General features: G+C 52.3%; 1 protein-coding gene across 1 annotated transcript in view; it reads right to left on the minus strand.

The window, feature by feature from the left end:
- The window catches only part of Tpst2 (tyrosylprotein sulfotransferase 2), a 35,095-nt gene extending 18,169 nt beyond the window's left edge, over positions 1 to 16,926 (minus strand). The window contains exon 1 of the mRNA XM_050121113.1: positions 16,801 to 16,926. The gene's annotated coding sequence lies outside the window, so the exon portion shown is untranslated. The remainder of the gene's footprint in view (positions 1 to 16,800) is intronic.
- Positions 16,927 to 23,843: the final 6,917 nt, after the last annotated feature.

A 23,843-nucleotide genomic window follows, 5' to 3' on the forward strand; every position in this document is an offset into this window, starting at 1 on the left:
GACCGTGCTGCCTACAACTTCACTCCAGGTGGGATTTGAGGGCACAGGCCAAGTAGGACGCCACTTCCAGAACACACAGGTTTCCCTTGTGGTGTCCTGAGGACAGCTTGGGAGCGGGCAGAGCAATGTCCTGCAGCCTGGACACAAATCCCACTGCAGTGCTCATGTGCCAGGTCACTTTCTGCTCTGGGACTCAGTTTCCCCATGAGACCTCTAAAAGGAGGCTGAACTGTTTCCTGCACCTGGGCTATGCCAAGTTGCAGGGACAGGACCTACTATAATCTGGTACCTGAACTGATACCCCCCCTAACATTTGTTACTATTCTGCAGAGCTGGGGATGAACCGAGGGCCCCGTGCATGCTGAGAAAATGTTCATCACTGAGCCCCACCCCAGGCTATGGACCACATTTAAAAAGTAGAGGGGTCGCCCCATGTCTGTATAGTGGAGTCCTCGGACCAGAGGCTAGGAAGTGAAGGAAGACAACACACCCCCATGCTGGAGCCTGGGTCACTCAGCACTCCACTGAGGGCTGGCCAGAGCCCTGTGCTCCTTCTTCCCTGTGACCCTGAGCTGAGTGGGGGAGGCTGCATGAGACTTAGCAGAAGGGATATAATAGCTAGAAGCTGCACAGCCTGCCCACCCTTGCTTGCCCATGGGGCTCATTCATGTAGGCCGCTCATACCTATCCTCAGTACTCTCTGCTTGCTCCTTTCCCACAAGCTCATGCGGTATTACAAGAACTGAAGGTTGTGGTTCATGAGGCCTGGGGACTCAGGGCACAGGAAAAGCCTCTGGACAGGCTAGGATCACATGTAGCTCTGCTCTGTCAAGGTCCAGCCATGGGAGGAGGGAAGTTAACAGAGCAATCTCCGTTTCCCATCTACATACTGAGGCTAGGCTGCTTGCATTAGGGGCTCAGTCTGATGACTAACACAGGGCAAGATCTGGAAGCCACCAACTTCCTATCACCTGGTCACTCACTGTCATCACACCCCAAGGTGTGATTTTGCCTCTTTAGACAGGTGACAATGTCTGAGGACAGGTCTGGTTGTCACAACCAGGGATCGGGAGGGGAGGAGGTGGTGGCGCTATCTATCAAATATCCTTTGCCAGTGAGCCCCAACCCCAAGGAATCATTTGGAACCAAACTGTGTCTGGAGAGGCTCAGGCCTCAGGTTATCTACAGGCAAGAGAAACACAAGGTCTTTCTGCACTGTGTCAATCCCATGGGTCTGGTTCACACTGCAAACACCTGCTGCATGCCAGGCTCCGCTCCAGCCCAGAGCCACACTGGTGAACTGCCCATGCACACAGCCTTGCAGGAACCCACCACTCACTTAGAGAAGGCCATCCTGGCAGACATTTAGGCTCCTCTGTCTTTGATGCACAACTCACCCATTAGAAGGACCCTGTCCATGTATCCCATGTCACAGTTGCCCCAGGCAGTTGCTGGACAGCAGAGGATGGGACACCAGGAGTGTAGGAGTCCCACCCAAAGGTTCTGAGTCCGTTCCTCAACAGCCCCACACATCTGCACACCAGACACCCTGCTGACTCCACACTGAGGGACCTAGAGGGACTCAGAAAGACATGAAGCTGCAGCTGGCTCGCTCCCTGCTGCACAGAAGATGGAAGCACCCCAACCCTCCCACCACACCCCTTGGTTCTGTCAGCACCAACCTTGGGCTGCCAAGCTCTGCCATCTTCACCAAGCTGGTGACTTCCCCCATTTGCCAGATGTGGTGATTTAGATCGAAGGAGGCGTTTGGACACACAACCGGGCATCCGTTACCTCCAAGGCCCCTGCTAGCTTTGGCTTCTGGATCCAGCCCCAGCAGGACCCCTAGGCTGCCCACTGGCCTGGTCACTCAGGCTTTCAAAGTTTCTAGGAACAAAAAATATGGAACCCAGGAAATAACAGAACATTCCTGAAGGGGGAGACAGCCTGTGGGCAGGGCGTCTGGGTGCCAATGGCCAGGCTGCCCTGGGCCTGCTCATGTCCAGTCATGCGGGACTGAGGACAAGCTGGGCTCAGAGCAAGCCTGCTTCCTCGGCCTGCTCAGGGCTGGGTTTACAGGTACACTGCACCATGGCTGGCTACGTAGTCATCTTTTCCAACTTAAGTACAAGAATCTTTGAATCCAGGGACCACATTGTGCCTCATGCACATCTCAACCATGAGACTGTCTCCAGGGCAAACACCGGTCCACACTTGGATTAAGACTTACAGTTGGAAAGGGGCAGCTGATGCCTCAAAGGCTGCACATGCATCCAGCTCTCCAGGAGTGATGTGGTGCCTGCACTGACATCTACGAGCCCCAGTGCAGTCACAGGTCGTGTGACTCCTGTGGTGGACGCACTTGCGGCTAAGCACCCCTTCAGGTCCCGCAATCCTCCTGCCTCAGTCTCTGGAGCCCTGGGGATACAAGCTTGCATCTCTAGGCCTGGTATATCAATGACTCTGAGGCTCAAAAGTCCCATTTCCACCTCTTACTGACCAAACAATGCCCCACAGGAAAGGAGAGATTTGTGACGCCTCCCACAAGTGATGTGCGTCCAGGATATAGAGAGAGCTCAGAGAAATTGGCAGGCAGAGAGAGAGGCAACCTGGCAGACCAACAGGTTAAAGAGAAAAGCGTTACCAAACCCATCAGCCAGGCACAAGAACCAGGACTCTGTGTTTCCTACCAGGGAAATGGGTTAAGGGCATCGTGGGATCTTTCTGCCTGAAGATGATGACAAGAGCAGTGCTGGCAAGGACAAGGCACAGACAGTTTCCAGCTCATGCCACCCGGCACTGACCCCAGAGTCACACCTCATAAACCGGCTGTGGGCCAATGGCCTGTGGGAAATCTGCAGTACTACAGACCCACGGACTGAAGGTGATGCTTCTCTGTCATCCAGAATGTCCCTGGCCAAGGACACACTATCAGAATTACATCAAGTCAGTCCCCAAAGTGCTGTGCTGGGAACAACCTGGGTGCCTGTCACCAATGGGAAGGACAAACAATCGATCACAGATCAATAAACACGCCTGACTGGCCAGGAGGAAGATGCCAGGAGGTTGGTCACATGACTAGACCAACCCATGACAGTGGACTTTACAGAATGGAAAGACAACACAAGAAAGTCAAAAATGGAAGGTACCCCCAGTTGGCTGTTCCGGAGGAGCACAGAAGCTCTCGTTCACTCTCTCATCCATACTCTGTGGTAACACATGCTGAGGCTTCTGGTCATGCCACCTATGTGTCACCTGGCACTGACCCCAGACTCACACCCCATAAATCAGCCATGGGCTAATGGCCTGTGGGCAAGCCGCAGAGGAGCTGCAGGAACAAGCTCACAGGGTCTTTCCTGGTGACATTAATCTCCAATGTCTGGGGCCAGAGTGTCCTTTGCTGGGCTGCCCCCTCTCCACAGGCTCCGCTAGGGTATGAAGCCAGTCCTTGCACAGGTTCTACCTACATCTTCCGGGGTGCTCTCCTCCTACCACCTAAGCTACTGGGTCACCAAGCCACGTCAGGATCGACACAGCCCCAAATCTGCTATTGCTACCACCTACAATGTGGGGTGCTGGCATATTGGGACCCACTTCTTTCCACCCACTCTGTCCCAATCTACTTCAGGAGCCCTTGCTAGCCTCTGATGCTACACTGTCTGCTCAGCTGGTTTCCCAGGAGCCACCAGGGCTACCAAATGAGAAGCAGTCAAACAAAACAGAAGAGAGGAAAAAGAAAGGGAAGGAAACCAGGCCGACAACTGGGAGTGCTCATTGCACAATTATGAGGACCCGAGTTCAGATCACACCCACAAAAAGGCTGGGCATGGTGGTGGTGGTGGTGGTGTGTGTGTGTGTGTGACCCTGGGGTTGAGAGGGAATACAGAAGATCTCCAGGCTCTCTGGCTGCCAGCCAGGCTTGCTGTGAGCTTCTTCAGAAATAAGGGGTCAGTGGCTGAGGAGGACACCTGATGTCAACATCTGGCCTGTGCTTGCATGTGCTCCCCCACCATAACTTCTGCCCCTGCTCAGGCCCCTTATAGGCCTCACTTGGCTCACTCCCCTCTAGCTGCTTGGCCCCTTGATATTACACACACACTCACACACGTACACGTACACACTCACAATCAACTCATCAGGGCCTAGGCCCATGACCTACAAGTCTTCAAGCCTTCACCTGGTTCATCTTCCATCCCTTCTCACTGTAACCTTTTCTGAGGTGCTCTTTAATTTTTATTTATATGTTTGTGTGTCTGTGGATATGTACATATATGTTATGTGTGCCACAGTATGCGTGTAAAGCCTGGAGGACAATTTGCAAGAGTGGGTTCTTTCCCTTCACCAAGTGGGTTGTCAGGACTGGCAGCAAGCCCCTTTACCCACTGAGCCATCTCACCCACATCTCTAGGGCTTTTCTGACCACCCTCCTCCCTCTGAACCTGCTGTCACCAACCCCCACTGCAGAGCCCAACCCGAGAGAGTCCCCCAGCACTCGCTGCCTCCTCCCCTCACAGAGTTGGCATACAGAATTCCATGTTCCCCGCCTGAGACTCTGATCCTTCCTCAACAAACAGTTACCAAGCAAGGTCTCACTCCTCATCTTGTTCCAGCCCCGAAATCCTCCAAAACCAGAAAATACCCAAGTCCCTACATTAGGACCAATTCCCCCAAGTGCCTAGACTCCAAGCTCCATTCCTGTCCCAGCTGCCATGTGGGAGCTAGTTGGAATCCATGCACACCACCCGCTCTGTGAGCTCAACCCAGGTTCCTACTTCTTGTGTACCCACCCTTCCCCTTAGATCCCCCATTTCCTCCACTATGTGGGCGGTATGAGGCGCCACCCCACAAGGGTGAGCCTCCTGCCTCAGTCCCATCATTATGGAGACTGGCCCTCCAGCCGTGCGCTCTCCTCCCCCAGCATGCCCCAGGTGAATGCACATGACACAGGCTTGTCCAGTCACAGTTCTCCATCTCTAGTCCAGAGAGGTGGCTCAGGATGGACACATGACCGGCCCAGGTCAATGGAAATAGGCAGGAAATTCCCACAAGATCTTTTAGACCAGTGGTTCTCAACATTCCTAATGCTGGGACCCTTTAATACATTTTCTCGCATTGGGGTGACCCCCCCAACCACAAAATTATCTTTGTTGCTACTTCATAACTGTAATTTTGCTGTTATGACTCATAATATAAGTATCTGATATGTCACCCCTGAGAAAGGGTCGTTTGAGCCCGGGGTTGAGAACCCCTGCTCTAGAGGATGAAGCTATGAAGGGCACAGGGCTAGACAGGGCCTCCTCGAGGCAGTGGCCAGCAGCTAGAGCAACAAGGTAGCAGTGTGCAGCCTTGGGGTCAGGCTCTGGATCCAGATCACTTGTGGCACTTTCACTGTGTCAGCGTTTGCTAGACCATCTGGAGTTGGTCTATATCCCTGCCAAGTCCCAACTGTCTAGGTGACATCCCCGCTATCACACCTGAGCTTCCTTCACCCTCAGGAGTCCAGCCGCTCACCTACCCTCTGTCTCTGTCACTGTCAAAGAGACAACTGCTCTCGGTCCTGCTGTTCCCCACATGGCTCTTGTGGGCTGAGGGGTTGGACAAGGTTTCTGCCCCCTCCCTCTCTCTCCACAGCTGATACGGAACTCAACAAACCCTCAGAGGTACATCCACATACCAGAGGCCACTCTACCAACCAGCAGGGAGTTAGACAAGGAGAGACTCATGAAAAAAAGAGGCCTCACTGTCTCTGGACTCACTCATCTGTGAACAGGACAGCTGAAAGCCACCTTGCCCACACCACAGGACATCAGTCGCCCCAGCACCCCACAGAACCTGGGCAGCAGCTGCGGCGGCACAGCCCAGCAGTTTCACTGTGGGTGGATACAATTCGGGGGCTTTCAGGAACTTCTAGGGACTTGGCACTGTTCTGGCTGAGACAGCTAAGCTGGCAGCACGTTCCAAGAGCTATGACTGGGGAAAGGGCTGCCCAAGAGAGAACCACGGCGAGACATCCCCAAGAGACAGAGTAGGAGAAGAGCGCAGCAGAGCGCCCGGATCCAGCTGTACCCCTTTTCCTGGAGCCAATACAGTGCCTCCAACCACAGCCTGGCAGAGACAGACACGTACAGACCTGGGCACCACTCCACTCACCTTAAGACCCACCGTACGTTTTAGACAAACAGGCGTTCACATGAAGAAGCAAATCTATTTCCTGTCCTATGTGTAGCCTGCAAGTGAGGGCTGGTAACAACTTCCCATTCCCCTTTGCCTTAGGTAGGTGCTCGTGTGTTCTACATAGGCCTAGGCCGGGCACTCTGAAGTATATGATCAGGGAGGTCCAGGCTTACTTGGCAGATCTGATCTAGAATGTTCCCGGTCAACTTCCCCTTTTTTGCTCCCCTGGAGGGGTGGCTTCATTAACATCTGATGGAGGAAGGTCATAGACCTTCCTCCATCAAACATCATAGCCCAGTGCTTCACTGTTGTGGAGGCACAGTGGCCTCTGTCCACAGGAACAAAAGCAGAGGGTGACACATTTGCTGGGATGGGTTCCACCTCTTCTGTGGTTCAGTCTGAAGGCACTGGGCTTTGATCTTGTGGGGACCTGGGACATGTCATTACAGGGTGGGAGCAGAGCTCAGGGGGAGGTTATAAGTATTATTAGATAGGCTGGGCTCAGCATGCTGATGCCATACCTAAAATCCCAGTACAGGGAGGCTGAGGCAGGAGGTTTGGGAGTTCAAGACCAACCTGGGCTACATAGCAAATCTGAGGCTAACCTGGGCCACAACACACACACACACACACACACACACACACACACACACACACACACACACACCAGACTCAGTTTTGAGATGGCATCTATCCTCCCAGCTCCCACTCAGATAGACTGTTAACTCCCTCCTCCTCCTCTTCTTCCTCCTCCTCCCCTGGCTCCTAGACAACAAAAGGCAGACAAGTCAGAGGGCCTCTTAAATTCTCCCTCTACCAGGCCACCTGTGGGTCCTTGAGAAGTTCCAAAGACATGAACCACCCAGAAAAGGTGAGATTACTGTCCAAGGTGCCCATGGTCAGAACCTGTAGGCCAGAGGACTTTAGAGTTGGCTAGGGTCACACCCACCGAGACCCCCACAGCCCTTCTCCTGGATGCTCCTTGTCCAGAAAGGAAGGTGGAGACTCAGAGCCCAGAGAGCAAAACCAGAAGACAACTGAGACAGGAACAGGGTGTCCCACGCTCTGGAATGTGCATTATCACCACACACATGCTACACCTGGGACAGTGACCTGCCACCTCCCCCCCAGGGGCTTCCTGATGACGTACGCCAGGCATGCAGCTGTCCCTCCTGTGAGTCCTGGACCCTGTGGCTGCACAGGAGGGCAGTGCTATGGCCTGAGCTCACACCCACGCAGAATGAGAGCCTGGGTTTGAATCCCATGCCTCTGTCTTCCCAGACAAGTGGCCTAACACCTTGTACCCCCCCTTCCCTGGCCTGCAGCTGGGGCAGTAGAGGGGCATGGGCTCGCAGAAAAACCTCAGCACAAGACTGGTCATATACCAGAGGCTCAGCAAACACCAGTGTGCATGCTGACTTTGGCACACGACACTAGTTTCCTATGCCACCCTCCAGCTGTCTGCTCTCGAGGCAGCCAACTGGAGCCACCCGGGCCTGTTTCCTCGGACTGCCTCCTTCCCAGGACTCCTGGTGCCCACCCTTTCCCCAAATCACCAATCACATTAGCTCTCCAAGGGGAGAGAACAGGTCTGCCCTGCTCACTGGTGGATGTCTGGTGCCCGAGGCGCCTCACAAAGCCCATGGAGGCCAGTAGTGCCAGTATTCTTCCGTGATGGCTAATACTGCCAACCTGACAAAACTGAGAACCACACAGGAGACAGATCCCTAGGCACTGTTGTGAGGGCATTTATGGGTTGGGTTAACAGAGCAGTTAAGACCACCTGCACATGGGCAGTACCATGCCATGGACTGGGGTCCTAGAGGAGTAAAAAGCAGGAAGAGATCTGGGTGCCAGCCTTCACATCCCGGGCAATGTGACCGGCTGTTCACACTGCTGCACTAGGACAGCCTGCCATCACAGACTGCCCTCAAACTGCAGCCAGCCATCAGGTGTTGTCATGGCAACCTTTCACAATGAAGATGTAGGGACGATTAAAACAATCAAATGACCAAAGGCCACACCACACCAAACTTCAAAACTTGAATTGGAGATGGGGACTAGACCTAGCCTAAGAGCTCACTCTCCCAGCAGGGGCCGAGGGTCTTCTCTGAAATCTGCTGAGAACATACCAAGATACCACTTAAGGATAACGTCCCCAGCATCCTTCATGGTGTCGGCAGATGTGTGGGAGCTCAAGGGTCAGAGAAGGACAGACAACAGAGAGAATGGAGAGAGAGCTGCAACATGGGAATGAACATGAACTGTCTGGGAAGTCAAGAAAGGAGACAGGAAATGAGAGGCAGCCGAGACCTTGCAAGGCTCCCAAGGTTCAAAGGATTACTCGGTGTTCCTGGGTCTGAGGGTGCAGTGGGGCAGTGAAGCCCAGCTGGGCCCCACAGGCGCTTCCAGCACACCACATGTGCATTTCACAGAGAAGTCACAGCCTGTGAGAAAAAGTACCTATCTGAGGTTTTAGCAGGAAAGGGTTGGAGGAGTGGGGTCTTCATGTGCACTCCAGTGCCCCCTCCACCTAAGCCCCACCAGCACCAGTGCAGCGCTCGCTGGCTGGGACACTAGGGATGAAGACCCTGGGAGGTGACTCTACTGTGTTCAGTAGACACAGCAGACAGCCAGCTCCACCACAGGGAAGCAGAGCTTCCACCATAGGGAGACAGTGCGGTGCATCTGCTCACCCCAGCACCCTTACTAAGTCCCAAGGTTCCCACAGGGACTTAGTGGGTGGCATCCCCAGTGTTGTTCTTTTTTAAAAAATGCTGCAAGATCCCCTCGGCAGTAGGCAGCAGAAATGCTGTAGGTCCCAAATGGTGGTAGCGGGCCATGTGGTGGCAGGCAGCGGGCTCTGGGAGCAGCCAGTCCCAGGCAGAAATGGCTGCCGGTCCCAGAGCGGTGGCCTGAGTGGTGGTGGCGGGCCATGTGGCGGCAGACAGCGGGCCCTGGGAGCTCTTGCAGCATTTTTTAAAAAAGAACAACACCCAGTAGGGCCTGAAGGTCTTCCCCTCCCTCCTAGGAGGGCTTTTCCAGGACAGCCTGGCAGGCCTCCCACCCATCAGCTGAATAGCCTCCAGACTCAGTTGGCTTTCCATGCCCATCCCCTATTCTTCACTCCAACACTAAGTTGTTCACCTTCAGATCTCAGTTATCTTCTGAGGGAAAGACCCCAGTTTTTAACACTTTTTTTCTCCCTAAACTCCAAACTCTTCACCAACAAATACATGTTGGGTATGGTAGCACACGCCTTTAAATCCCAGTACTTGAGACAGAGACATAGGCAGGTGGATTTCTGTTGAGTTAAGGCCTGTCTGATCTACATAGCAAGTGCCAGGACAGCAGGGACCAAATAGAGAAACCCTGCCCCCATCTCACCTCCCCTCCAAAAAAAAGGCAAAAGGCACTGTGGGCCTACTATGTTCGTGAACAGAGTTAAATCACACTTACTGTGTGAGACTGTCAGGAGTCCCGAGGATTAGTAATCAACACACTGAGTATTGGAGCCTCCGGTCCCACAGGCACACCCTAATGAGGCTAACCAGGGCTTCCTCTTCCTCCCACAGCCCTGGGGCAGGAAGGAGGGGAGGCCAGGGGAACAGCCACATCAACATTCCCCACTGCTCCAAGAGAAAGGTCTGAATGGAACTGATGGCAGGATGTCACCCCAAGTCAAAGGAAGTGGGAGAGAGGAAGGGCTGTGCCTGTGTGTGTGCAGAAGGGGGCAGGGTGCAGAAGTCAGAGACTGGACTGGAGACAGGGATGGGAGATACAGAAGACAGAACAAGGGGCAACACAGTGGGGCAGATATGAGACCAGGGAGCAGAGGCAGGGGAGCCTGAGACAGGCAGATGAGGAAGATAGAGACCAGGAGAGACCAGAGGCCACAGGCACAGGGAAAGACGGGGAGTGGGCAGGGAGATGGCTCCGTGGGTAAAGCGCTTGTATGTGCAAGTATGAGGACCTGAGTTCAAATCCCCAACACCTACATAAAAGTGGAGGCAGGAGTGTGACCCGCAATCTTAGTTTTGAGGGTAGGGCATGATGACAAACATATGCCAGGGACTGCTGGCCTTCCGGTCTAGTGGAAATGGTGGGCGCCAGATTGAATGAGTAACACTTTCTCAAAAACTAAGATGGAGAACCACACAGGAAGACACCCAACATCCTTCTGTGGCAGGGGCAGAGAAACAGATGGTGACAAGATAGCAAGAGGATAACAGAGATGGCAAGAGACAAACAAAGACAGGGACAGTCATTCTCAGAAAGAAGGCACTGGGGAGGCAGCCTGAGGCTTCCAAGGTCCAGTGCCCACAGGTTATCTAGCAGAGCCAGGGGACTGGAGGGAAGGAGCTGTGGCCGGCAGAACTTCCCAGGGCAAAGAGCCCCCGTGCCTGTCACGGTCCCCAAAGCCAAGGAGGGTTATCTGGCTATACCCAGAACCCTCTACTCTTGGATATTTTCTTATTAAATGATTCAAGTCTTCTAAAAATATTTTCTTCGTCCTTCCTCCACTTCCTGATACTCTGAGATAGGGCACAATCCAGCCTGGTATGGGAGGCTTGCCTGTGACTTAAACTACCTCCAATTTTAAAGCCCCCCCCCCCACGTGTGCCACCAGCTGACACCCCACAAACGCAGCAGTTCACACCCTGAGCTCTAGCAAACAGGTCTCCTGCCTGCCAGCTCTCACTGGTGTGGTTCTCCCCCTCCAGGATGCTCCTTGACTACCCCATCTCTGTACCACACCCTCAACGAGCATGGCTCCTTGGTGGCTTTGGGGGTAGCCTTGCAGTGTCCCCACTGTACTGCCTTTCTCAGCCCCACGTCCTTTCAGGACCTATCACGGTCCCTAACTCCCACTGTGGTCTGCACACATTTGTGAAGTGTATGGGAGGAGAATAAAGGCCCCTACCTGCCTCAGATAGTCAGAAAGCAACTTGAAATGGCTCTGGGCCCTGTGACCGCGTGACAGGCTGCCCACCCAAGCCACCTCGCAAACCCCACAACCTACTTCAACTCGACTCAGGCTCTTCCGCAGGGACTCTAGCCAGTGTCCCATAAAAATTTAAAAAAAAAAAAAAAACCAGAGCTCACAGCACTACCCATCATGGAGCCAAGCTGAGGAGACTCAACATGTAGAGCTAAGCACAGACGGACAAACTACAATCTCGGGCAGACTCTCCACAGGATGCTGCAGCTCAGAGGTCTCGCGGCCACTCTCCAGACTACACCAGCCTCAGATGTCATATGCGTCCAGCAGAGCTAATCAGGGACAGTTCCCCATACATACTGCACTTTTCCTATACACACATCCATGACAAGGTTCAATTAATAAAACAGACCCAATAGGAGATTAGCAAGAATTACAATAAAATTTAATAAATGCCATGATGAAAGTTTGTGCTTTGGGGAAATTACTGAGTAAAACCAGGCTACTTAAGTATTCTGGAAGATTGGCAGCTGATGTCATAACAGATAATTAGGAAGTGACGAGTGGGCAGATAGCATATACACTGTGGATACCCAAGATGAGAAATGAATCAAGTCCTAGTCATCAGGGCAGGTTCTTAAACCATAGGCCCTGCTTAGAAGGACCTACTGTCTAAACGTACATGCTGCTTTTCCCTAGAGACTTCCATTTAATATTTTCAAACCACTGCAGACAGAGTAACTGGAAATATGGGGGGAACTGTACTCTACGTGATATGGCAGCCACAGATAAAAGGTAGTCGGTGAGCATAAGTCCAGAACAAGGGGTAGGGCAGGACCCACAGACTCTTGAGTCCAGACCTTCACTCTTTAAATGTGCTCTTTAGAAGCCAGCATGGAGAAGATGTTAAGCACCCAACTCCCCAGATCCCAGGAGCAAGGGGTCCTCACTGCCTCTGGATCTGGTAGCAGCTTCTTCCTAGGGAGAGTGCAATTTGCCCTCCTGCTACTGAGTGTGCAGTGTCTTCTGGTCCAGCAGAGGTGACTATGCATAATGGTACAGGGGGTCTCTCTCTGGGCGAAACAGGTCCTATGTGTGCTGGCTGCCTCTGACAATAATCAAGCTTGTGTGGCCTCTGAAAACTGACTACAGGCCAGCCTTAGTGTTTGGGAAATAAGAGGTGTAGCTACTGAGGACAGAGATGGGAAGGGGGCAATGTCCCTGCTCACAGAACCCAGAACCGGACGCACCTCTGCTGAAATGCTTAGGGCAGACCTGAACCCACCAAGGAGATGCTCTGTGACTTGAGGAGTGTGAGGGGGGACACATCAAGGAAAAGTAGTCTTCAAAGATGTTAAGCAATGGGAATGGCTTTAAGACACAAGGAAGGCCCTGGCCATCCACAAAGCCTTGAAGCTCTCAGACACCAGTTCAAAGTTCTTGGGTCCTGAGTGTGTAACATTGGGGACAGGTGGGGACTATAGAGATCAGGACAGTCCAGGACAATTGAAGGAGCCTCAGGCTGCTCAGTTTAGAACTGTAATTTTTCCCTACAAATATCTGAAAGTCAGTTCAAGTAAAACCAGAAAAGCAGCCAGGGCCCAGTGGCACAGGCCTGTCATCCTAACTCCTGGGAGGCTGAAGCAGGAAGATTCAAAGTTCAAACCAGCCTAGGCTACAGAGAGAGTTCTAGGCCAGCCTAGGCAACTTAGTGAGGTCTTATTTCAAAATGAAAAAAAATATGAGAAGTAGATTGGGGCTGTAGTTCAATGGGACAGAGCCTGCCTAGCATGCAGAGGACCCTAGGTTCAATTCCCATAACTACAAAGCCAACTGACCAACCTAGAAAAGCCACATCACCGCCAAGGAGCTAAACAAAAACCACACGCAGTAAACCCCTCCCTTAGCAGGAAGAACAGGCTCAGAGTGGGGAAGCGCCTTGCCCAAAGTCAGCCGTCTGGAGGGAGCTGGGACTTAAGAGAGTCCTGTGTCCACCTGCTGCTCAGAGGAAGTGAGACACAGACAGCAAACGTGCACATGAGTAGCTAATACTTGTAACCGCTGTGCCCAGGGGCTTATGTGCTGGGCCTTGCAAAGGAAAAAGAGATGGTGAGGAGGGTAAACTATAAGGACGGGCCTTTGCCTCAAATCTGTCTCTCTAAGTGGCATCTGGGTGACTAACCCTGTAGCGGCCACCGTGGCCATCTGTGCCTCTGCTGTGGGGAGAACTGAGTGAAGGGCTAGAGCTGGCCCTGTGAGTGTCAGCCAGGTTCAGAATCACTGACTCTGGTAGGGAGGCTGGGGCTCACAAAGGGCAGTGAGATTCCGAGAGCCCATCTCACTCAGCTTCTGTCACTACCCCTTCCTATCCCCAGGAGGTGGCAGCCACTCGTACTCTGCTCTGCAAACTCAGCCAAGAGGCAGCGAGCAGCCACAGCTCCAGGCTTTGCTTCCAAGTGGAATGGTGGTACAAATGCAGGCTGTGCCAGCTCTCTGACCTTGCCAGCCTTCTGCCACAGGCCAGCCTGGGTCAATAGCCTAGTAAATGTGAGAATCTACTTGGCAGCTGGGCCACCAGTTCCATCTTCCCAGCAGTCATGTCCACCCTGGTCCTCCCCTGCAATTTCTGGGCTTGGCCCAGCCCTCCAGCTATTTCAAATGACTCATGCCCACAATTCCTCCTCAGCCAGCGGCCTAGGATGTGAGAGAGAGGTATCCCAGACTTCTGTGGTATGTCTGCAGCTGGGCCAGTTATGGGCCATGGAGCACAGCGCCTCACAGACAGCAGGGCACAGGAGGCAGGAGGCAGGCACAGACTGCTGCTCAGGAGAGCTTCTGTGAGGTCACCTGGAAAAATCAAAGCCACCCAAGTCATACCTAAGCTCACAAAAAGTCACTGTGAAGCCATACAACCCACACTCTAGCTACAAACACACCCACGGGGTCACATGGGCAATGCCCGGGCAGCCTCCTGGAGTCTAAGGTATCACATATGAAGCTCTGAGGATGCACACCCATTCCTCCAACAGCGACACAAGGCCTAGAGGTTTCCCGTTACCTAGACTGCTTTCTTCACCAAGGAACTCAGGGAGAGTGAGGAAGCTACATTTAGTGCCTGGGGCTGTGCTTTTCCAGTTCTGTCACCAACTACAACCAGGTGGCACCAGATTGGACCTGGGGACTAGGACCTGCAGGGTAATGTTTTAAACTCTGCAACAGGTGACAACGAGAAGCTTGGACTGACCTTCAGAAATCAGACTCCCTTCAAGAATGTGGCTCAGGGCTTTGCAAACATCTCACTGGGATCGTGCTATGCTAGCCTGAGGACCCGAGGCTGGAAGTCCATCATTTCTGGAACAGACTGGGTGTAGTGGTGCACAGATTTGATTCCAGCAGCTAGGAGGCAGGCAGTTCCAGGCCAGCCAAGGCTATACAGTGTGACCTTGTTTCATGAAAGAAAGAAAAAGAAAGAAAGAGAGGGGGGGGGAGGGAGAGAAGGAGGGAAAGGAAAGGAAAAAAAGAAAAAGAAAAAAAAGAAGCTGGTCTCAGCAGCATGTGCCTGCAATCCCAGAGCTGGGGGGTCACTGTGAGTCACGCAGGTCTCAGGCGCACTCTGGCCAGTCAGTCTAAGAAAAATGGCAAGTTCTGCATTTAGTGAGGGCCTGTCTCAAAAATCAAGATGAAGAGCAATAGAGAAAGACACTCCACATCGACCCCTGGCCTCTCCAGACCCACAAATGAGCATAGACACACACCACCCACAGTAATTATAAAAGGAATGCAGTTGGTTGACAGAGTGCTCTCCTAGCATGCCTGAAGCCCTAGGGCCCACCCCCAACACTGAGTAACAGTGGTGCAAGTCTGTAATGCTAGCATTTAGGAGGTGGAGGCAGGAGGATTAGAAGTTAAAGGTCATCTTCAGTTCCATAATGAAGGCCAGCCTGAGTCACAGGAAACCCTGTAACACACACACACACACACACACACACACACCTTTACCTCCCTTTCCATGGGAAAAGCCCTGACTGACCACCTTCTGCTGCCTCTCCTTGCCCAGAACAGAGAGGGAGGGAGGGAGGGAAGGGAAGGAAGGAGGGGATAGGTCCAGGCCCCAACACCACCAGGTACTGCAGATGCTCCTTATGCGCTGGTCCCAGGACTGCCCCAGTGACATGCCAGGTACCCTTCAGTCCATTGATGAGATACTTGTTTTACAGGAACTAGGAAATCACTAGTAACAAATTCATTGAAGCCAGGAGTGTCCTGACTTCCTCGAAAGAGACTAAACACACTCAGGACTGTGGGAACCCTGAAGCTAGGCAGGCTGCACATGCCTCTAATTCCAGTACTGAAGGGTGGGAACTGGAGGGTCAGGAGTGCAAGGTCAGCATGGGCTACATAAGACCTGGTCACAAACATCACAACCATCACGTACCACAGGCAGTCGTGTGAAACGGTAAAGCACTTTGAGAGTTTGGCAGCTCCTAAATATGTTAAGCTTTAAAAGGACCCTTTAGCCCAAGAACCCCACTCCTAGGTTAAGTATTAGATGGAACTGAAAACGCATTCATGTACCAAGAAAAAGATGTGCACAACACTCCCAGCAGCAGTATTAATCACAGCCAGAGGAGCATTAACCCACTGGCCAGCTACAAGTCATTGGACAAAAAATATATACATATGGTCTATTCACACCAGAAAATACTATTCAGTCATAAAAAAGATAAGTGCCAAGGTGGAGACACACCCACACTCCTACAAATGCCGGTAAAGCCTATGACCCCAGGAGGAAACACAGAGAACTATCCAGAACAGACAAGTTCACAGACAGTAGATGTTGATGAGAGTGGCCAGGGCCTGGGGAAGGAGGTTTAGGAGTGTGAATGAGCGCTGCTTTGGGGGATGTGAACATGTTCTAAAAGGAGACAATGAGGACAGTGATCTAAGTATCCTAACACCCACCTAAAGTTCACTTCCAAGGGGTGAGTTGTATGATTAGAAAGCTGTTATGAAATACTTCGGTATTGTTTTTTAAAACAAGAATATGGTAAATAGATAAGCTCGGGCAGAGACGAGTACAGCAGTCCACGAATAACTTAACCGCTTCTTTAGGATAACCCAGTTCTGCATCGCCGAACTGGATGAAGGGGCACGTCCCCAGTCCTAAACCGGAACCTCCCGCCCCGATCTGCCCCAGTGTAGAAGGCTGGGCCTAACCATCAGGCAACACTGCTGGGATGAAAGAAATAACGGGTGGGGGAGGGCTGAGGAACAGAGTGGACACAGGGAGAAAGGGGCATTACCTCTGGGGTGGGTGGGAGTGAGGGTCAAAACAGAAAGCCCCTTCCCCAACACGCGCGCGCAAGGAACCCCGCGGGAGAGTTTACTGCTGTCCTGACTGCGAGTCCCAGCGGCCAGGCACGTGACAGTCCAGGCCTCAGTTTCCCCACGTGCGAAGCAGGAAGCCGGCAAACTAGGCAGAGCGCGGAGGCATTTGCATTCTAAGAACCACCGTGGGCCGCGACCTCCGCAAGTTAACTTCCCCGCGGCGCCGCGCGGATGGGGCTCCAGGCCACGCGTGAGACCCCCGCCCCCCGCGGCGGCCGGACCTGTCCGCGCCGCCCACAGTCCCCACCGCGCCGTGCAGCACTGACCCGGCGCTGGCCGAGGCCCCCGCCGCCTACCGTGCACAAGTCAGCGCCCGCGCAGACTCCGGCTCCCCGCCGGTCGCCAGGGAGGCGCCGCGAGGGGCGGGGCCGCGGTCGTGACGCAAGGGGCGGGGCCACTTGTGATGACGCCCCGCCCCTGTGGCCTACAGTTTCACCACGCCCCCTACCGCAGCCCTCGCGCCGAGGATTCCTCACTTGCCGGGAAGCCCTGGGGGGCCGGGACCTGGGTAGGCCCTGCCCACATGGCCTCGGCCACGCCCCTTCCCCGCAGCTTCCCCCTCCCCCCACGCTCCGGTAGGGCGGCGCGGCGCAAGAGGAGTGGAATCGAGAGCGCCCGCCCCTCCCTGCGCAGCCCCGCCTTCGCCTCCTCCCTGGGGGCGGGGCTCCCGCCGCCTCGAGCTCGCGTCTCTAGCTCCTGCCACCCCGCGGGCGGTCCCTACACGCACAGCCTCTGGCAGGGCGTAGCCACTCAGGCCTGCGTTCCGACGCCTGGCGGGCTTGCCGCCCTTCAGGCCAGACCAGCGCCCCAGCAAGCAGCCAGCCCTAGGTGTGAGCAAGGAGGCTCGCCTCTCACTGCATTCTTTTTATCCTCTGTTTACACTGTCTATACAGTGTGTGTTAACTGTTTAAAATACATTTCTGGGACCGGAGAGACATCTCATTTTGTAAAGACACTTGCAATCCCCGAAGCCCACGGAGAGGACCGACTCCACAAAGTTGTCCCTGACCTCCACACGTGTGCTATGGCACACACAGTAATAAAAATAAGTATTTAAAATAAAATTCTGCTGTTGGCGAGTGGCTCAGTGAGTAACAGCGCCTGCCTCCACGTCTGAGAACCTGAGTTAGATTCGGGATCCACATTATGAAAGGAGAAAACAGACACCCCCGCCCAACAAGCTGTCTGACCTCTGGGGGAGCTGTGAAACAGTATCCCCATACCTATACAAAAATAAACATAATAGGGGCTGGAGAGATGGCTCAGAGGTTAAGAGCACTGGCTGCTCTTCCAGAGGTCCTGAGTTCAATTCCCAGCAACCACATGGTGGATCACAACCATCTGTACTGAGATCTGGTGCCCTCCTCTGGCGTGCGGGCATACATCGAGGCAGAATGTTGTAAACATAATAAATAAATCTTTAAAAAATAAATAAACATAATAGCCGGGCAGTGGTGGTGCACGCCTTTAATCCTGCACTTGGGAGGCAGAGGCAGGCAGATCTCTGTGAGTTTGAGGCCAGCCTGGTCTACAAGAGCTAGTTCCAGGACAGGAACCAAAGCTTCGGAGAAACCCTGTCTCGAAAATTAAAAAAAAAAAGAAAGAAAGAAAGAAAGAAAAAAGTAAACAATAAATTTCTATTCTAGTTACAACTAGCCCAAATATACACACACACCAGAGAAGCCAAGGGATGCAGATACGTGTTTGTCATTCATTCATGGACTCCATAAAACAGTGTCCACCCTGTGGGAGATGTTGGACTGCCAAAGTCCCCAACTCGGTGAAGCCAGTTCTCTATAATAAAACCACACGACATAGCATTTATTGAGTGCACATTTAAAACTCTGGTGTGTCATACTACTTATGGGTGAAGAAAGATATCAAATAAGAGATCAGGAGGGGATTCTGCTGGGGGGTGGGGGGCTCTGTGCTGGGCTTTATGATTCTGGAAGGAAGTCAGATCCCTCAGAACTTCACAGTAGAGTGTGTGTAACTGACCAGAGAGGAATAGGGGTCTAAGCTGGTTCAGGGAGGAAACATGGAGTGCTTACATCATAACCTGAAGCTCAGGCAGGGCGGCGTGTGCTACTAGTCATGAAAATCACATTAGTCACAGCAGAGCATCGGGCGGCAGGTGCAGCATTCCGCGGGGGAGGGGTCAGCCTGGGGCCCTGCATGAAGACGGGTAGGCAGGGCGTGGTGGAGGTGAGAGGATGCTCCAGGCTCCTGTGCACCAGGGAAAGGAGTCTTGATGAAACGGAGACCGGGAAGGTGTTCACCAGGGGATGGTGTGGCTAACTGCTTTCTGTCGAGACCTCTCTTGGTGGGAGCTTCTGGGGAGGAACGGGAAGGCTTTGGTTCATTCCAGGGGTAGTTAAGCATCCCAGAGCAGGCACAAGGGGAGGTACAGAGGAAGGGCAAGACAGGGGAGACGGGAGACGGAGCTGAATGGATAGCTAATTTAGGCTTTCTGGCTGCCACCCAAGGTGGCAAAGGCCCCTATCTGGATGTCACCCACTAGAGGAAGTCTCCCTTACGGATCAGCTTGGGAAGCTGATGTGGCATTGAAAGCAGGCTGCTGAACAAGCTCATTTCCCTCTTTCCAGGTTGGAAACCTCCTTCATCTGCCTGCCGACCCGCTTCCTTAACGGATTCACAGAGTGTGGCGCTTAGGGGGCCTCCAGAGGATGTTGGCTTGGGATAGAGATGTAGCATCAGTCCCCCACGTCTAATGTCTACCTAGCCCTGGCCTCTCAAAAGGCTATGTGAAGGCTGTGCCAATGGCTGTGCTTCAGGCACAGAGCCTGTACTGGGGCAAAGGGCGTGGCCGGGTGGTAAGCGCTTGCCCAACACCCTCAGAGCCATTCCGAACACCACTAGGTTTGACTTTGTTTGGTTTTTAATAATTTTCCACCTGTCTGTTCACGCTCTTCAACAGCCTTCTGAGGCTTCTTCTCATTACACACGTTCTACAGATGAGGAAACAGTCTCAGTCAGGAAACCTGGTTTGAGGGCTACAGCGGCCTCTTAGTACTAAAGCAAGCTCAGGTCTCTCACTTTCCCAGTGCTCTGGCAGCAGGAGGCAGCTGGCACAGCTGGCAGTGGGTCCCTGCTCCAGCGGGCAGCCGATGGGGTTATCATTTCTCTCTGGATGGCCAGGCTTCAGAAAGCACCCTTTGATCTCTGACTCAGGTGACCAACTGCCATGGTAACATGACTCCTAACAAAGTGTTCATCTCTGGTTTTGTCCTGTAGTTTTTATTTGTGTGTGTGTGTGTGTGTGTGTGTGTGTGTGTCCAGGTGTGTGTGTGTCCCAGGGCAACCTGAAGTATTATATTCTGGAATCCTGGTCCCTCATTGACCAGAAACTCACCTGTTAGGCTAGACTGACTGGCTCACAAGCCCTGCGGCCTCCCCAGTGCTGGGACTGCAAGCACAGCCTACCATACCCAACATTTGCAAGGTAGGCACTTCCATGGTTGGTCATTTCCCAAAATCCTTTCAGTTTTTTGAAACATGATCCTGCTGCCTCTGCTTCCCCAGGGCTGGGATTAGTAATGCACCGGCACCACCACCTTTAGATGCTCACCTCCTTAGAGCCTCCCTGGAATCACATCTTCAAGAACTAAGCGTGTCCTCCAGTGTCTGATGCTGACCAATCCTGACCAGTGCCCCTGAACACTTCCAGGGCTACTCCTTCCTACTCTGTGTTGCGAGTGTGTGCGTGTACATACACTCAACCTATATTGTTCCTCAAGCTTGAAAGATGCAGGTTAGGTGCACCACCAGGGAGACACTTTGTTTTCTCAAAGGTCCTGGAATCAAAGATTTAAGGTCTTGGGTTTAGTGTGGAGGTGGGATGGGAGTTCCCAGCTCAGTTGAATTGCAGCTGTAAGCCCAGTGTGAGGGGCAGGTCTCCAGGCTTCTGGAGGATCTTCCAGAAAAGTGGGCCCTGCAACCAGCCCCTGTTTTTCCTCAGTGTCACCACAGAAAACCTCATGTGTTTGGAGTTGAGATTGAAACTGGGTTTTGTTTTCAAAGCACATCATGGCTTTTCACCTTGAAGTCGGAGTTCTTCCCCAGACGGTCAGGACCTCACATTTCCTGGGCAGGCTGGAGTCAGGGCCTGGGGCAGAATCTGCTGTGATTACCGTGGCCAAGGATGTGTCCTTTTCCTCCCCAGTCTTTATTTTGCTTAGAGTATTTTGTATGCTTTGTTTTTCTTATGTGTGTCTTATGTGCTTGTAAATTTGCTGGCAAAACAATAAATAAAAAAATAACGACTGTTATTTTCTCCTGGGTTTGTGTTTGTTTTGGCAAGTGTATGTATCTAATCTTAAGGATGCTAACTTGCCCAATTTTTTTCACCTGTCAGTACCATCAAGAAAATATGGCTATCACTGAGCTGAGAGCAACTAGGAAGGAGTTTTAAAATTAATCAGGCTGGCGAATTTCTGGTCTTTCTCCCTGCTTCCCCCCCCCCACCCCACTTTCTCTCTGTCCCTCCCCCTCCTTCCCTTTCCTTCTCCTCTCTCTCTCTCTCTCTCTCTCTCCCCTCTCCCTCCCCACCACCACTGTTTCCCTGTCCTCCTGTCCCCATTCCCCCTCCCCAAGGATCTCATGTAGCCCAGGCTGACATTGCAGAAGATATCCTTGATTACCTGATCCTCCTACCTCCACCTCCCAAGTGTTGTGATTATAGGTAAGTGGTACCACATCCAGTATTTTCTGGGATGGGATCAAACCCAGGGATCCGAGCAGGCAAGGTGAATGGCTACCAACTGAGCTTCAGCCCCAGCTTCTCTGTTTGTCTTTTCTAGGACTCATCAGATGGACACAAGCGATAGAAAACTGTCATGTAAGAAGACCAAAATTGTTCTTTCAACAAGAATGAAATGAAAACTGAGTGACCGGATAGCAGTTGAGTTGGCGTCCATGGAAGTCAACATTCTTTGTGGAAATACGAAACCATGGTGCATCACGCTACCAGCAGGACCTTGGAGCTAAGCAACTGGGAAGGTTAAGTTCATGTGGCTCATGACTGTGGGCTCTGCTCTGCTACAGCTTTAATCCCTCGACTCAGGAGCTGGTGGCAGGAGGGTCAAAAGTTAAAGAATTATCCTTGTCTACACAATAAGTTCAAGGCCTGCCTGGACTATAATATCAGAAAGAAAACCATGGGAGCGCAGGACAGTGAGGAAAAGGAGAGGGGGGAAGAGAAAGAGAGATACAGAATGGTGGCAGGAATTGACATGGTAGGGAATCCACGGAAGGCTGGTGATGTAGGTAGCCTCAGAACCTCGGGTCTGAAGGGACAGTGAGGCTACTGATTGGCAGAGAGAAGACCCAGAATGAAGCCATTCATGGGACACATCCCAGGGCCCAGCAGAAGGACAGACCAAATACTTGTGCCTCTGGATCATCCCAGGAATCCTGGTCCACAAACAAGCCTGTCTTCTTGCCCAAGATACTGGCCACCTTGTGTGGTAGGAGGGGGAAGAGGCAGGATGTAGGTGTCATAGCACTAGACCGAAGGAAGGCTAGGCAATATGGCACCTCTGCTTTGAAGCCTCAGAAAGCCCAGAGTGAGGTGTTAGGAGGCCCCACCTACTTTATCACTTTCATCTCCTGCCCACTTACCCTCCCAAACCTGTCACACTTCTGCCCACACAACCCCCAAGCTACTGCTCCCACCCAGGATGCTTTGCTCCCTCTACCACAAGCTCTCTGCACCTGTGCCTGTACTCGTGGTGCTGCAAAGCTGCCGGACACAGCTGTGCAAGCTGGCCACCACACAGGGTGTTGCTTCCACATGGCGGACATGACAGGCGTCTACCAGCAGTCTCTAGCAGGTGGCAGGAAAATGCATCTGTTTTCTTTTAATCACCTATACGTCGGCGCCATCTGGGCCAGCAGGGCTCTGCTGTTTGCTCTTCCTAGAATATAGCCTTCCCCCTATGCTTCACGCTTCACGAAGCTGTCTTCGGCTCCATCACTTGAGCCTCTTCTCTTGGAAGATATCCATAGCAACACCCTTTTCACCACATCCGGCTGACGTCAGTCAATGCTAACTGTTGATAACAGGAGTCAATAATGCTTATAGAGATTTCCGGAAGACATGGTTCTGGGTGGACATGAGGGCTGAATTGATTACTCAACAGTAATGCTCCTTTCAATCTTTATTGTTTAAACAGGAACATTAAAAAAAAATCAGTTGGTTTGTGTTTTTCTTCGACACTTGCTAATGAGCGACTGACTCATGTCAAGGGCAAGTGAGCTAGTCAGGGAGACTGTAGCTGTGCTGGGACTTAACACACAGCCCTCTTTACACTGCGTTTGCTCTCTTCGTGAGACTGCCTTCTGTCTATAGTATCTGAGGTTGAGTTTCTGCTTCCTGGAGTGCTATAATAATGTTTTATTTACAAATCCACGAGTCTATTGGATGTTCCAAGTGCAAATGCACTCAGATCATCTGCAAGTCAAGCAGAAAGTCACCTGGGGAGGATGAGAGTTTGATGGGCAGGCCCTGAAGCCAGATCACCTGAACTGGAGTGCAGTCACTCACTGTGGGGTCTTGGGCAAGTCTGTTCCCATCTCTGGGCCTGATATCCTTCACATGTTCAGCTGGAAGGATTATAACGTGAATCTAAAGTAGGCTGAAAGCTACAGGGAGCTGTGTGTGATGAATAGCAGCCAGGCGCAGAGGAACACCTGGTGATCTCAGCACTTCTGAGGTTGAGGTGGGAGGGTCCCAAGGTCAAGGTCAGCCTGGGCTACTAGCAAGACCTTGTCCTTAAAACTTATATGTGTGTGTATGTATGCATGTATATATATGTATATATATACACATACACACATATTATTTTATGTACATGAGTGTTTTGTCTGTATGAATGTTTGTGCATCACAAGCATCCCTGGGGTTTGTGGAAGCCAGAAGAGGGCAACAGATACCTGAGGACTGAAGCTATAGCTGTTTGGGAGCCACCATGTGGGTGTTGGACATTGAATCCCGGTCCTCTGGAAGTGCAACCAGTGCTCTTAACCACTAAGCCATCTCAAGAGCCTCTAGACCTTGTCTTAATAAATAATTAAATAAACCAACAAGCAAATAGGTTGGGGGTGTTGCTCAGTTGGTAGAACTCTTCCCTAGCATGTGCAAAGTCCTGCGTTCAGTCCCAAGTGGCATAGTAGCTCACGCCTCTAAGGAGAAGGCAGCTCAGAAATTTAAGGATATCTTCCACTACACAAGGGGTGCAGAAATCCAAGGTCATACTTGATTGTACAGGAAACTTGAAGCCAGCTTGGGACATAAGACCTGCTCCCTCCCTCAAAAAAAA

This window comes from Alexandromys fortis, unplaced genomic scaffold (assembly GCF_014885135.2).
Source record: "Alexandromys fortis isolate MF-2015 unplaced genomic scaffold, M_Fortis_MF-2015_v1.1 scaffold_197, whole genome shotgun sequence".
Taxonomy (NCBI): domain Eukaryota; kingdom Metazoa; phylum Chordata; class Mammalia; order Rodentia; family Cricetidae; genus Alexandromys; species Alexandromys fortis.